The sequence below is a fragment of the Crocodylus siamensis genome, chromosome 6 (assembly GCF_052110815.1).
Source record: "Crocodylus siamensis isolate JL-2025a chromosome 6, ASM5211081v1, whole genome shotgun sequence".
NCBI lineage: Eukaryota > Metazoa > Chordata > Crocodylia > Crocodylidae > Crocodylus > Crocodylus siamensis.
The window spans coordinates 54,909,788-54,924,987 of NC_143400.1; positions in this window are offsets into that span (position 1 = coordinate 54,909,788).

A 15,200-nucleotide genomic window follows, 5' to 3' on the forward strand; every position below is an offset into this window, starting at 1 on the left:
GGATATAAAGAATCCCATCCATGCTTTATGCTGCTATCTTAGTAACATGGCATCTCAGCAATACTAATGGATTTCTGAGATTCTGCAATATGAAAAAATAGCTGTTAGCTATATTTGTGGTTCCAGTTTGTGGAAAGAGAAAATTTGGGCTACAACCTAAAAAATATTAGTCAGTGTCCATATATTCACCCCTATTCTTTTGTCTCTCCCTTCTCCAATTTATATCCAATGTCAAAGTGGAAACTCTTCACTTTATTAATTAAAAGGTAGTGATCAATTTGCTAATTTCCTTGTACTAGACTGACAATCTCATCAATGTCATGAAAAAATAGATAATCTCTGCTTCCAATTTCTAATTAAATTATGTAAAAATGATGACTTAATGAAAGACCCAAGACAGATGACATCTAACAGGGATAATCAGCTCTTTGTCATTTCAAGGCATCTCAATGCTGAAAATGTCAGGCAAGTATATAACATGGTAGGTAAACATTAAAACCCACACTAAGAATTCCATTTGAATTAAGAAAAGAAAAGGATATGTGCTGGAACCAGTTGCTGTGTGGAGTGATCAGTAGTCTATTTGGAGAAAGTGAATGATTTAGGATGGAATGACACTACTATCTTTTATTAGACCAACTAAATAGTTGGAAAATTTGTGATCTGCAAGCTTTTGGGCATAAACACCCTTCTGCAGGCATATGTAGAGTCTGCTGTAGCTTTGTGCTCTCCTGGGTAGAATAGAAGCCAATATGCAAAATGCAGGTCTCTGAAAATGCAAATGCGTGGCAGTGAGGATCAGAGGCCACGGGAGATGATAGGTATGAGACAAGTAGGTGGGGGAGGAAAAAGCGGGGAATGTAGACCTGGTGATAGAATGTAACTGGTAAAATGTAGAGAAGTTACCAGGGTTATCAGATGGCAGGCAGGTTATAATGTACCATATGGTCTAGATTTAGTCCATGATTTTTTTGTATCTAGTAGATTTATGAAGTGAAGTTCATAGGCTCGTCTATGAAAGGTCTTTTGTAAATTCCCTTTGACGATTTAAACAGAAAGATTGGTGAGAGAGTGGTTGTCTTGGGAGAACTGTTTGCCCACAGGTAAATGGGCATTTCTCTCTTTGATAGACCTTTGGTGTCCATTCATTCTGGTACACCCTTGTTGTTTGGTTTCTCCTACATATTTTCCATCAGGACATTTAGTGCACTCAATGAGATATATTGCATTTATGGAGGTGCAGGTTTAAGATCCAGAAATGGTGATGTTTCTATTGTGGGGTTTAGTTCTTGTCAGGGTAGTGGAGATATGGTGGCAGATTTTATCTTTCTTGTCCCAGTATGGTCTGGATCCATTTGATGTGTTTTGGGCCATAGAAAGTTTGCTTCTGGTGATGAGACTGGCGAAGTTTGGTGCTTGTTTAAAGGCTAGGATGGGTGGTTCTGGGAAGATATCTAAGAATTTGATCTTCTAGTAAGAGTTGAAGTTGTTTGAGGATTTTCCATATAGGTTCCAGTGAGGGATGGTATGTCATAACTAATTGTGTATGGTTTCATGGGGATTTTCTTTTTAATTTTTCTGATGCCTCCATATCAACAAATATTTCTACAACCAGAATGAATCCACTTTCAACAACAGTTCATCCTTTGACAACACTGAGGAAAAGATTAACTCCCCCCCAAAAAAACAAAAAATTATATTGGACACCTCACAATGAACGGAATTTAAACCTTCACCCATTTATTAAGTGCTTCAGGGAAAGAATGAACAATGATTTTAACCTGGCCCATGGCACTGCCTGTGGCCACCACCAAATAGTGGGATCCTGGGGTGCCCAGTAGCCAGAGACTTTGCCCAGCCCTTCTAGTGGCTGTGGCAGGTTCCTTAAGAAGAGGGTCTCCCTGTATAGCAGATGAGCCTTGAAAACATATGATAAGCTATATATAGGATTTAATGATATACAATATAAGTTACAAATAACCAAACAGGTATTAAAAAGAACATAAAAAACACACCCATAACTCTGGTAATGACACTTACAACATGTAACTTTTTCTTTGAATACCCCTAACCCAAAAGGAGAATAATAATCACAGATAGATAATAAGGCACCAACATTGAGCCAACTGAGTTACAGACTTATAGGTTTGCCCATACTTATTTATACATCTAATCAATAACTTTTATACACATGGATGAATATGATGGCTCTCTGTACACTTGGCAGCCAGGGTGATGCCTTGAGAGAAATAGCCACATATTTGCACCTCTCACTGGAGCTGGGGGCAGGTCCTCCTTGGCTTGGGTCCTTCTGTGCTTGCTTCATCAATCACATGCTGCAGGCCATTGCTCCCTCACCAGTGTCTCTGCAATACACCTCTCTCTACCCTGATCCATGTCCCCTGACACAGCAGGGTGTGGGGACTGGGCTGCTAGCTCTGGCGATCAGGTGGGGGTTTTGTCACCTCCTCATCCTGACTTTCTCACAGGAAGCCTCACCCCAGGTAAACAGACTCCAGCATCCCCTAAACCCTGTCTTTCCCCACCATGAGTCCAGGTGGGCTGTACTGGCTCCCTGTGGCCTGTGCCCCACCTTCTTGAACCTCACATGCAGGTGGACTGGGCCTATCTCCCACTGGTCCTACCTGCTCAGTGCACACTCACCCCACTCAGGGTTTGTGGGTTTCTTCCTGGGTAGGATGATTCCTGGGGTCAGATGCCTCCCTGATCCTACAGCGTCTCCGCCAGTGGCTCTGCAGGCTTTGGGGAAGAATCACTGCAGCCAGGGTCCCTCCAGACTTCAGCCTGTGGCACGTGCCTTTTCTCTCTCCTCAACAGGAGGGAATAAACTCTGTTATCAAGGAACTTCGTTAGCAAATCCTGCACAGGGATTTTTTCTGTAGCCTTCCCCAATGGCCACTGCATTCCCTTTCTTCTTTCCCCAGAATGGATCTCTCCAGGAGGTCTTCATCTGCCCACACTACTGTGCCTTCACTGGGACAAACATCCCCCTTTTGCAGCACACTGTCTCTAGAGGGGCAGCCTGCCCATGCTGCTGCCCAGCTTCTCTCCTTGTGAGACACTCCCCTTTTCAAGTAATTGCAATCTTACTGTTTGTTACAATGAAATAATCAGCAACAAATGCCACCATAACAACATCTCCCTCTCAGAGACAAGGGCCATAGAACCGCTAAGATCCAACCACCAAATAGTAATAAAAACAGCAAATAAAGGAGGACCTATAGGTAACCTTAACCATGAAGACTACATAAAAGAAGTCAACAGACAACTCCAACACCCCCTACTACAAAAAACTAGAGAAAGATTCAACTCAGCTTTCCACCTTAAAACGCAAAACCACCACCACATCATTTCCACCTGAACTACAAGGAAAACTACAGAACTTGATCCCCTCACTACCCAGGGGCTTTTTGCATGCTTCTTAAAATCCACAAACACGCAGATCCAGGCAGACCTATAATATCCAAGCACGGAACCCTAACTGAGGAAATATCAGGTTTCATTGAGTCCATCCTAAAATCTCCTGGCACTCAAAGAGAGAGTTTTGTCCAAGACACAACTGACTTTTTATGAAAACTTACAAAGATAGACCATCTTCCCAGCAATATCCTTCTAGCCACCATGGATGTTACTAGCTTATATACCAACATCCCACGCCAGGATGGCATTCAAACTTGCCTACAAGAGCAAAATTACAACTCATAATATAAACCTAAAGATAGCACTGAACTTATACACTTCATCCTCACACACAACAACTTCAGTTTCAATCACTGACACTTCCTCTAGACCATGGGCAGAGCTATGGGCACCAAAATGGTGTCACAATAGACCAACCTTTTTATAGACCACCCGGAAGAAGAATTCCTCTAGAACTGCACCATCAAAAACAAGCTATATTTAAGATATAAAGGTGACATCATCATTTGGACCAAAAAGCTGAAGTCTCTGATATCCATCACAAATTCAATAATCATCACTCCTCCATCAGACACTCTCTGTATACAGACAGTATACTCCAGCACCAACATATCTTTTTAGACACTATTATCAATATCCAGAATGGTAAAATACAAACCACCTTGTACAAGAAACCCATGGACCAACATACATATTTGCACAGAGCCAGCAATCACCCTAAACACATTAAGAATGCTGTAATATACAGCCAAGCCCTCTAATATCACCAAATTTGCACTGAGTAGAACACTAAATGATCATCACCTCACAGATCTCAAAAGGCTTTCATTCAACAAGGACACTCCTCTAGACAGAGAGATTTCACTTTTGAAAGAGCCACCTGGATACCACGTGAAGAATTGGTGTAGTATAAAAAGAAAATCCTCACTAATTGTACATCATTAGTTATGATATGCCATCCCTCCCTGGAACCTATATGGAAATTCCTCAAACAATTCACAACCCATACTAGAAGAAGACCCAGTTCATAAAGAGATCAGCTCAGAACCTCTGATCCTAGCCTTTAAACAAACACTGAACCTTCCCAATCTCGTAACCAGAAGCAAACTTCCTATGGCCCAAAACACACCAAACGGATCCAGACCATGCTGGGACAAGAGATGTAAAAATCTGCCAATATATCTATACCACTCCCACAGAAACTATATCCCACAATAAAACCATCATCATTCCTGTATCTTACACCTGCACCTCCAGAAATGCAATATATCTCACTGAGTGCACTAAATGTCCCAATGGAAAATATATAGGAGAAACCAAACAACAAGGGTGTACCAGAATGGATGGACACCAAAGATCTATCAAAGAGAAAATAAGCCAATTACCTGTGGGCACACAGTTCTCCCAAGACAACCACTCTCTCACCAATCTTTCTGTTTAAATCGTCAAAGGGAATTTACAAAACACCTTTCCTGGGCAACTTTACAAACTTCACTTCATAAATCTACTAGATACAAAAAAATCATGGACTAAATCTAGACCACATGGTTCATTATAACCTGCCTGCCATCTGATAACCCCAGGTAACTTCTCTATATTTTACCAGTTACATTCTATCACCAGGTCTACATTCCCCGCCTTTGTCCTCCCCCACCTACTTGTTTCATACCTATTGTCTCCCATGGCCTCTGATTCTCACTGCCATTCATGTGCATTTTCAGAGACCTGCATTTTGCAGATTGGCTTCTGTTCCACCCAGGAGAATGCAAAATAACAGCAGACTCTACATATGCCTGCAGAAGGGTGTTTGTGCCTGAAAACTTGCAGACCACAAATTTTCCAACTTTTTAGTTGGTCTAATAAAAGATATCACTTTTACCCAAAGAACTGTGTCTGCTTATGTCCTTAGACCAATATGGCCTAAGATTTTGGACAAACACACATGGTTAGTACCTCAGTTTCAACATTCATTCAGAATGTGGTACTTCTAGCAGCACAGCTATACTTTGTCATTAATTCAGTAATGACTTGTATCTCCTACTGAATCGCCATCTCTGCTTCCTGCTCTGGAGGTCTCTATTTCTTCTTTAGAGGTCTCCACCAAAGGGCTGTTGTTATGTGATTAAGTGAGACTGAAATACAGGGGGCATCTTTCGTTAATGATTTAACTTTTATTACAAAGTAAGTAACATTCATAATGAGTTAAAGACTACTAGTACTTGTAAAGTAAAAAAAAAAGCCAATTTGGGAGAACTCATATATATATATGCCACTCTTTGATGCCATTGGCACAGATGTCAGCTCTTCCTAGTGAAGAGAGAAGGTAATAGCTTTGCCCTGTAAAGGTCTGAGGTTGACTTGGGGAATTCTGGAAAGTAGTACAAGTACTTCCCCAAAAAAACACTTCCCTGGGATTAGGATGTAAGCACCCCTGCCTCTTCTCAAAAAATCCTGTAACTAGGATGTTAGGGACAAATACTTCTCCCCAGCTCAAAGCATCATTTATCTTGGAGACTGGATAGGAACAAGCACTTCTCTTCCAAGAAATTCCATAGCCAGGGGTTTGGGGCAAGCACTCATTTAGTATCTTAAGGTTGGAGTGGGTTTGAGTTACAAGGCCCCTATCCAGCTTCCTTCCCACAAATTCTTTCCCCTTTGGGAAGTATCCCTGTTTCCCTATCTCTTGCCTTCCTGCCTCTTTCCTAACAGTTTGGTGAATGAACCTAATTGCTTTCAAGAGGCATCCAGCTGGTAGCTGGCTTCAAGGGCTAGGGACAGACATTCAAAAAGCAGAAGCCTGAACTGATTCAATTTTTGCAGGTTAGTTTAACCTGCCTAGGTTGAAACAATTTACAAGTATACAGACATTCCCTCTGGACTGAGGAAATGCAGGCATATGCCTGTCCTGGTGTGAATCTCTTCCCAGTGAGGGGGCTGCAAGTGGGGGGTTAGAGCTGTTGCAGACTGCATGGTGTGAGTGGCAGCACCAGGACTTGGAGGGGGCCATAGCCCCCACAAACCTTCCTAGCATTGCTGTCACTGCTCCCCCTGCACAGTCTGTAGCAACTTTCCCCGCAGTACAGCCCCAGCTTGAAGCATGGGTTGCCAGAAAGAAGCTCACACTCCAGGACATCATGATGGGCAGCTGCCCCCATCATGGCTGCTCCCCCCTCACCACTCCAGCAGCAGGAGTGGGGAATGGCCCTATGAGTGGGGTCAGGGAGGAGAGTTATTCCCTCCTCTGTCCCTTGGAGGACTGCAGCAGGGTCTTCCCCAACTGCTGCCACCACTGCTGCTTGCTCTCTTCATGGAGTGAACCACAGGAGAAGCCTCCTCCTGCCCTTCTGCCAGATGCTGGAGGGAGGAGAGAATAATCCCCCCCCCTCCCTGCCCCCTCATCTAAGAGGCTGTGCTATTGTTGCTGGAGTTCCAATGGGGGCGTGACTGTGATGGGGGCTATAACCCCTGTCATAGTGTCCTGGAGCATGAGCTTCTGCCTGGTAGTGGAGCCATGTTGCAGGGGCTTGGGGGGCTATGGCCCCATCTGGGCCTTGGTGCTGCTGCTTACAACACACAGTCCATAGCAGCTCTGACCCTCAGTCGCAGCCCCCTGCCAGGAAGAGTCTTGCACTCCCTGGACACCATAGCAGGGGTACTGCCCCCATCAAGGGCCCTGCCCTTTCACTGCTTTAGTGGCAGGGGCAGGGACACAACCAGAGCTCAGCTGGCACAGCCCCTTAGGTGGGGGAGCAGAGAGGGGGGTTATTCCCCACTCCCACTGGCACCTGGCAGAGAGGGTAGAAGGGGGCTCAGCCTGCTGCTTGCCCCGCACTGGGAGGGAGCGGCAGTGGGAGTCAGGGTGGGCAGACCCTATCGTGGTCCCTGAAGGCAGAGGGGGTGGAGCAGGGAATAACCCCTCTCCCTACTCCCCCCTGCCTAAGGGGGCCACATTGGCTGGCCTCTGCTTGTGCCCTCGGAGCTGTGACAGTGACGGGGGAGTGCCTGGCAGACCCTGGCTTGGGTCTGTGTTGATGGGACAGGGAGGCGGGAATTAAACCCCCTCCCTAGCCAGTTCATAGTTTCATAGTTTCTTGGGTCGGAAGGGACCTGAGCAGATCATCTAGTCCGACCCCCTGCCATGGCAGGAAAGAATACTGGGGTCAAATGACCCCAGCAAGATCTTCATCTAACCTCCTCTTAAACACCCCCAGGGTAGGAGCCTGCACCACTTCTCTTGGAAGCTGGTTCCAGACCCTAGGCGCCCTGACTGTGAAGTAGCGCCTCCTGATATCTAACCTAAACCTACCCTCTGCCAGCTTGTGACCGTTATTCCTGGTCACTCCTGGTGGTGCTTGGGGGAACAGTGACTCCCCCAATGCCTGCTGATCCCCCCTGACTAGTTTATAACAGGCCACAAGATCCCCCCTCAGCCTTCTCTTTTGGAGGCTGAACAGGTTCAGGTCCCGCAGCCTTTCCTCATAGGGCCTGCCCTGCTGTCCCCTGATCATGCGAGTGGCCCTCCTCTGGACCCTCTCCATGCTGTTGACATCCCTCTTGAAGTGCGGCGCCCAGAACTGGATGCAATACTCCAGCTGCGGCCTGACCAGTGCTGCATAGAGGGGGAGGATCACCTCTTTGGACCTGCTCAAGATGCATCTGTGGATGCATGCCAAGGTGCAGTTGGCCTTCCTAACTGCCTCTCCACACTGCCGGCCCATGTTCATCTTGGAGTCAATGATGACCCCAAGATCCTTTTCCGCCTCCATGCTGACAAGAGGGGAGTTCCCTAACCTGTAGGTATGGTGCTGGTTGTTCCTCCCCAGGTGCATCACCTTGCACTTGTCTGTGTTGAAACCCATCCTATTCTCGTCCGCCCACCCTTGTAACCTGTCTAGGTCTGATTGTAGCCTGTTGCATCCTTCCAGTGTGCCCACGTCCCCCCACATCTTAGTGTCATCAGCAAATTTGAACAGGGTGCTTTTTACCCCCTCATCCAAATCACTGATGAAGATGTTGAACAGTGTGGGCCCGAGGACCGAGCCCTGCGGAACCCCACTGCCCATGTCCTTCCAGGTTGAGAAGGACCCATCCACTACCACCCTCTGGGTGCGGCCCACCAGCCAGTTGGCGACCCATTTGACTGTGTGGGTGTCTACACCACAGCCCCCCAGTTTCTTAATGAGAACGGGGTGAGAGACAGTGTCGAATGCCTTCCGAAAGTCCAGGAAGACTATATCCACTGCTACCCCTGCATCTAATGATCTGGTGATCTGATCGTAAGAGGCCACCAAGTTGGTTTGACAGAACCTGCCACTGATGAACCCATGTTGGTTGCCCCTAAGCATGCAGTCCCCTACTGGCCCCTCCTGGATGTGTGCCAGCATAATTTTCTCAAACAGCTTGCCTAGGATCGAGGTAAGACTAACCAGTCTGTAGTTTCCCAGGTTCTCCTTCCTCCCTTTTTTGAAGATGGGAACCATGTTGGCCCTCTTCCAGTCCTCCGGTACCTCACCAGAGCACCACGAGTGCTCGTAAAGTTGTGCCAGGGGACTTGCAATGACCTCGGCCAGTTCCTTGAGAACTCTAGGGTGGAGATCATCCAGGCCAGCTGACTTGAATACGTCCAACCCCTCCAGAAGCTCCCTAAGTAAATGCTCGCTAACCTGTGGCCCAGGTGTGCCTCCCCCAGGGGCCCAAGGGGGGCCCATCAGGGAGGTGGCTGTTCTGGTCCCTACTTAGGAAGACGGAGGCAAAGAAATCATTAAACATGTTCACTCCAGGCTACTGCTGGGTCTGGCCATGGCCCCACCACTGGAGTAGCCAGCAGAGAAATACAGGTTGTACTGGTGGGACAGGGGAGGAAGAGGAGGAATGAACTTCTTACCTGTTCCCTTTGGGGGACAGTGTCTGGGCAGACCCTCTGCCCCTGCCTGTCCCTGCTCTGGCTGGGGAGGCGAGGGGCAGGGCCAGCCCTGCTCTGCTGGAGCAGAGAGCACCAGGATGCTGGGGGACTCTGGTTTAACTTAAACAAGGAAGCGATTTGGGACAGATATTGCATAAACCGGTTTGAGCTCAATCAGTTAAGTCTGATACTACATTCAACTAGGTTTATCTCAAACTGATTTCTGCTATGTTGAAACTGGTTTATGTGTACTGACCTTGTGTTCTGTTACAGGTTTAAACCAGTTTTTGATCACTTAAACCAGTGTATGTGTAATGTCTATCCCTAGCCAAGGAGGAATAAGCAGCTGAACCTCCTTTCTTTTCTATTCAATATGTCTGGTGATGACCTAGGGGAGTAGAAAGTAAACATGATTAAGTCTTGATCCTCTGGATCAGAGACCTACTTTGGAGAGGTATATCTTTTTCAGCCAAGGAAATGTGAATCTGGAGGGGATTCAGAGTATGTTCCTGAGCTATGTCTGATTAAGGCCTAAATTCAAGAAAAAAATAAAAATATGTGCTTAAGTTCATATCTATTTAGGCAAGCACTTAAGCAGCTATTTATTAAGTACTTAGTTAAATTTAGGGATATGTTTAAGCTATTTTTGAATAGCAATCCTTTCCTGAATAAAGTAACAAAAGTAAAAAAAAAAGTGTTCCTTCCTCAAAATTAATCTTTAAGAAAATGGGTCATAAAATGAGGTCAGTGATGCCTATTGGAATTTAATGAAGTGACAAAGGCAAGGAAATTCAGAAGTAAGACTAAAACTGTACTGGTAAATTTGAAAGCTGGGGATCTGGCCCTACATCTTTCATTAATTTTAATAGAAGATGTATGTTTGAACCTCCTGCACACCTTCAAAATTGTAACCTAAGTCTGTAACTTTTCCTTAAAATAAAGGAGAAGGCCAGACCATATTGGCAGCCTTATTTTAGCTATTCTGCATGAAGTCAGAGCCAAATCTTTAAGCTAATAAAGATTTTTCCCCTTTACAAAAATCTGTCTTTTGTTTTATATATGTTTCCAGAAGATTATAAAACATGCATTTATTTATTAAGTTAGTTCATTTATTTAGGTTAAATTATTTAAACATAGGTTTATTCTTGAATTTAATTAACACATTAACAATTGCAGCATATAGAGAAAGAAAAGTTCATATTTATAGTCATTGCTCAAGCTGAGTTTGTTAGAGCGTATTCAGTGGCTATGTTGTTTATTTATTAAAAGCTATTGACTTGCATAAATCTCTAGAGGAACGTATGTGCGCTACCAGATATGGCAGTGGACCTAGTTAGTAGCAGTGGCAAAACACTATATAACTTAGTTCTAACATTGAGGGCATTTTTAAAAGCACTGAGAAAAAAGAACAAGTAATCTGGAAGAAACTGGTTCTAAGTCAATTTTGCTGTAAAGAATCATCAGTGAACAAAGTACTGTTGCTTCTGTTTATACCAGAGCTAAATTTTGCTCACAGATAAAAAAAGCAAGTCACTATATTTGACTAGCAGGTTCACATTCTGTTTTTCAGTTTTTAAAATAAGGTGAATACTATTTATTCTTCTATAATGCAATTACTGAAGTTATTTAGACTTAAAATACTAAGATACATTTTTTACAATGCTATATTTTAAGTCTGCTTTCTTCCTTTTAGAAAAACACACATTCCTTCCCAACATTGCTGCAATCATTGTGATATCTTCCTAGAGCATGGTAAGCTATATGATCAACATTTGACCCATATGATTTGCACTTTCTGTCATTTTCTCTTTGTTGGACACCATCCTGCAATGTGCTTTGGGGATAAATAAATAAGTATGACCTACAAATTTGTCAAAACGTGGTCATATTGAAACTGCAATGTTATTTTTTAATTTTAAATAATGATGACATTATTTACTATAAATTTGTACTGTGGCTTGAGGCACCAATGAGATCACATCCTCCCTTTAACTGGGTGTTACACAAGTGTACAGAAATAGCAAGTCCAAGCAAAAAAGAACTCCAAGGCCCTGATACTGTAATAAGTGCTGCTTGAGTGTACAATGCAGGATCAAGGACTAACCTAATATAGAGGCATGCAAATTTGGAAGTAGAAATATGTCTTAAGCATTTTTTAAAGTTAAGAAACAAGCTTCATTCACTTCTTTTTTATTAATGGAGCTCAGCCTTTTTAACTGTGCTGACAATATAATGTGCTTTATATTATTTCTAAAAAGGCTGCTAAATTGTTTCATCTAGGCATTAGTCCCTTTAATTAGAAGAAATTGTAACCATCATGATTCAAATGCATAATGGAATGGAAAAAAGTATAGTTGAGCGTGACCTTGGAGTTACCCGAATCTGTGCAGCAGAATGTATATCTCTAAAGGCAAATCCCTTTGTCCAGCAGATATCTTGCATCCACACTGGGGAAATTACGACAAAAAATAAGCCTTAGACCTCCAAACACAAATGGAGCTTTCTGATGGACTGCCTCTGATGTCAGACCCATGTCAGTAATTCCTAGAGAATGCATGACTATGACCTTTTCCCCCTCGTTTTATAATTTCCATTTCACGAGGCCAATAAAACATGTCAGGCCGAAGTGAGTTTGTGTTCTCAGTGTGGGGGTTATTGCACTTCTCAGGAGATGGAAGGAGTATGGAAGGAGTGTGACTGCATGAATCTCAGCTGGGAAATAATCCTTCAGAAATTGGGGGCCTGGGATCAGATACCACATTTACATAATATGACCACTGGCCACAAACAAACATAAAATGGAAATTAAAGTTACAGTCCTTAAATTATGCTCTTATTAGAAATGTGTGCGAGTAAAGGACTTACACAGCTTCCAAGGCAAAACTGTGGAAGGTAATGGGCATGGCTGACCCTTAATGATAACATTAATATTAAATCTGAAAATTGATGTCACACCATTCATATTATTTTAGTTATTAAAATATTTTATTTAAAGGCATGCTTATCAGTAAATATCCTTGGCTTCTTATTGGTGGAAGAACAGCATATGAGATGCCACAACAGATCATAGAACTCATTGGCTATAATGTAAAAATAAATAGAAAATGTGGTTAAGGCATCTGGTCTGGCTGGGTTCACTTCCCAGTTATGTTACAGATTTCTTTTGTCACTTAATCTGTCTGTCCCTCGGTTCCCCAACTATAGAATAGGGTTATTTGTCCTTTTCTCCCACCTTTTGCCTGCTTTGCTTATTTAGTCTGAGTTCTTTTAAAAAGAAGGTTTGTTATACTGTACAATCCTAGTACTGTGGGATCCTGGTCTTGGTTGGCAAGACTTTGTACCACCATAACAGAAAACAAAATAAAGGTAAACATTAAGGGTTAAAAAGAAAAAGAGTATTTCTTTCTACAACTTTCTCACAGACTAGCAGGTTCATTATAGAAACCAATAGTGTTGTATTTACATATATATTAATAAAGTATGCTATTTACCCAGAGTAAGCATATTCAAATCCTTTTCAAAGAGGAATTTTTGCATTACAGACATTTTTGGCTCTGTTTTCAGCATAAATTATTATTTAAGGTACTGAATCATAAAACCTATAGATTTGACAGTTCCTCACTGCTTTTGCAGTCTGTGTCAGTCTGGCTGCTGTAAATACTCTCATGGGGGTGCATTTTTAGCAAGGTGTGCAGAGATTTACCATGCAGTTCCCATTAACATCACAGACACTCAGGTAAACCTCTCTACATCACACTTAATATTTACTTCTTCAGGCTGAATGCATGGGTGGCAAGCACTGCAGTGCACCTTTTAAAAAGCAGCTGCAGTATATTTGGCTGATTTTACAAGATATGTAGCAGTATGCTCCCAATTGGCTGTTAGGAAGCATGATCAAGCCTCATAATATGTACCAAAGAGGTTTTATGAGAGGTTTGTAGGAAAGCCTTACAGTTAACACTTTGGGGACCAAAAGGCTTTCTCCACACTAGAAGAAGTGGAGTGGCTTATTACCCCTTTCCTTTTTTTTTAAAATAAAAAAAGAAACAACCAAATATTGACACAGGTAAATTGTCCCTAGAGCCAATCTCTTACCTCTCACATGATATTATTGCCAATATCATTTTTCCCCCTCTCTCCCCCAACTCCACCCCCATAATATAACTTACAGGGAAACAGCTGCCATAACCTTCCCTATAGTAGTCAAGGGTAGCACTAGAATAGACATCCATCACAATCTGTATAAATAGCTCAGGAAAGATTTGTCTGGGGAGGAGTGGAATGGCATGATGAGCTTGTGATTCCATCATTTCCTTATCAGCAGTAGGTTCTGAAGCAGAAAGTATAGACCACGGCTTGTGTTTTGCCCCTTGTCTGGCATGTGCCCAAATGGAGGGGAAGCCTTGGGTTCCCCCCACTGAAAGAATCTTGTTTACAGAGTTGCAGAAAGTGGAGGATGAACAACCCCCAGGTAACCTCTAGTTTTATTCTCCTGTGTTCTTGCCTGTAGATGGACGTGAAAGTTCTGTTTTCTGGCCTATAATGAAGGAGCCCGCTCATAACTGAGGGCTCTGGGTGTTATGAACGCTCAAATAATGACCCTACTATTATAATGATGCCCCCCCCCACATTATGAAATTGCTCCTTCCTGCCTCTTTGGCTTTTGGCTACATGGGGGCTTTCAGCTAAGTCAGTGTGTATCAACTAAGTGATGATGCAAGTGTATGCAAGGTAATGCATGTTAAACTGCACAATTCAGGAGGAAAGTGGCTTTATATACTTTTATCTTAATCTTCCTTCGAGGAGTAAGCTACAGAATCCAAGGCCACTTTAGTCTGAAATAGGAACATCCCCCTGGGGATTTAAGATGTTTAATTTATGTTTACACCTTTAGTTTCTTTTAGATAGATGGCCTCAGCATTCCCGAATGTCTCCCTGCAGCTAAGCCCCCACTCTTTGGCTAGATTCTTCCTGTATTCCCCAGGCCTTGCCAAGAGCTGTCTTTGACTGGTGCTTTTTGTCTCCAAGTCTTTTCCATTTCGCCCTGTCACATATTCCCACCCCCCGTCAGAATCCTCTCAACTGCGTCCTTCCTTACCCTTACACTCCTCTCCCTTCTTTTTCCAAACTCTCCTATTTACTTTAAACCTGTCATACTTTTCTACCTCCACTGGCTTCTTGACCCCACCCGCAAACCTATTTATCCTCCCTAGTCTCTTTCTCCTGCTGAAGGACCTTTTTCTTCTCCTATCCAGTCTTTATTCTCTTTCACTCAACTAAATCATATTCTCCCCCTCCCCCAGTTTGTCCTCTTCTCATTTTAAACACCTGCCCCAAGTCTCTTTTTGCTCCCCATCAGTATCTCTTGACTTTCTCCCTCCAAGCACAGCTGCGTTCCTCACTTTTGCTAGTCTCCCCTAGGTTGGCAGAGAACCAAGTCTTTCTTGTAAACCCTTTCCCCATCTTTCCTTAATCTCCCATTCTCTTCTTCCAGATTTCCTCTTTCCACCCTGTTTTATCCTCTGTATTCTCCTGCCTTTCCCTCAAACCCCATCTTTCATCTTTCTCTCTCTCCTAACCTCTTTCTTGTTTCTCTGAATCCTTCTGTACCTCCACAAACTCTACCAAAAAGAGGTTTGCTCACTCTTTCTTCAAACACCTTTTCCTTTTCTTCCCAGTCCCTTCTCTTCTCTCCCCTGTGGTTGCCCTCCTCACCTCCATTTTCCAAAACACACCACACCCTCTTCTCAAGCAGCCTAACTTCTGCCTCCTTTTCTCCTATCCTCCTTGACTGGGCTTTCCTGAAGGACTGTGGTTGTCCCATCTCCAAATCCCACACCCTACTCCAGTCTCCCTT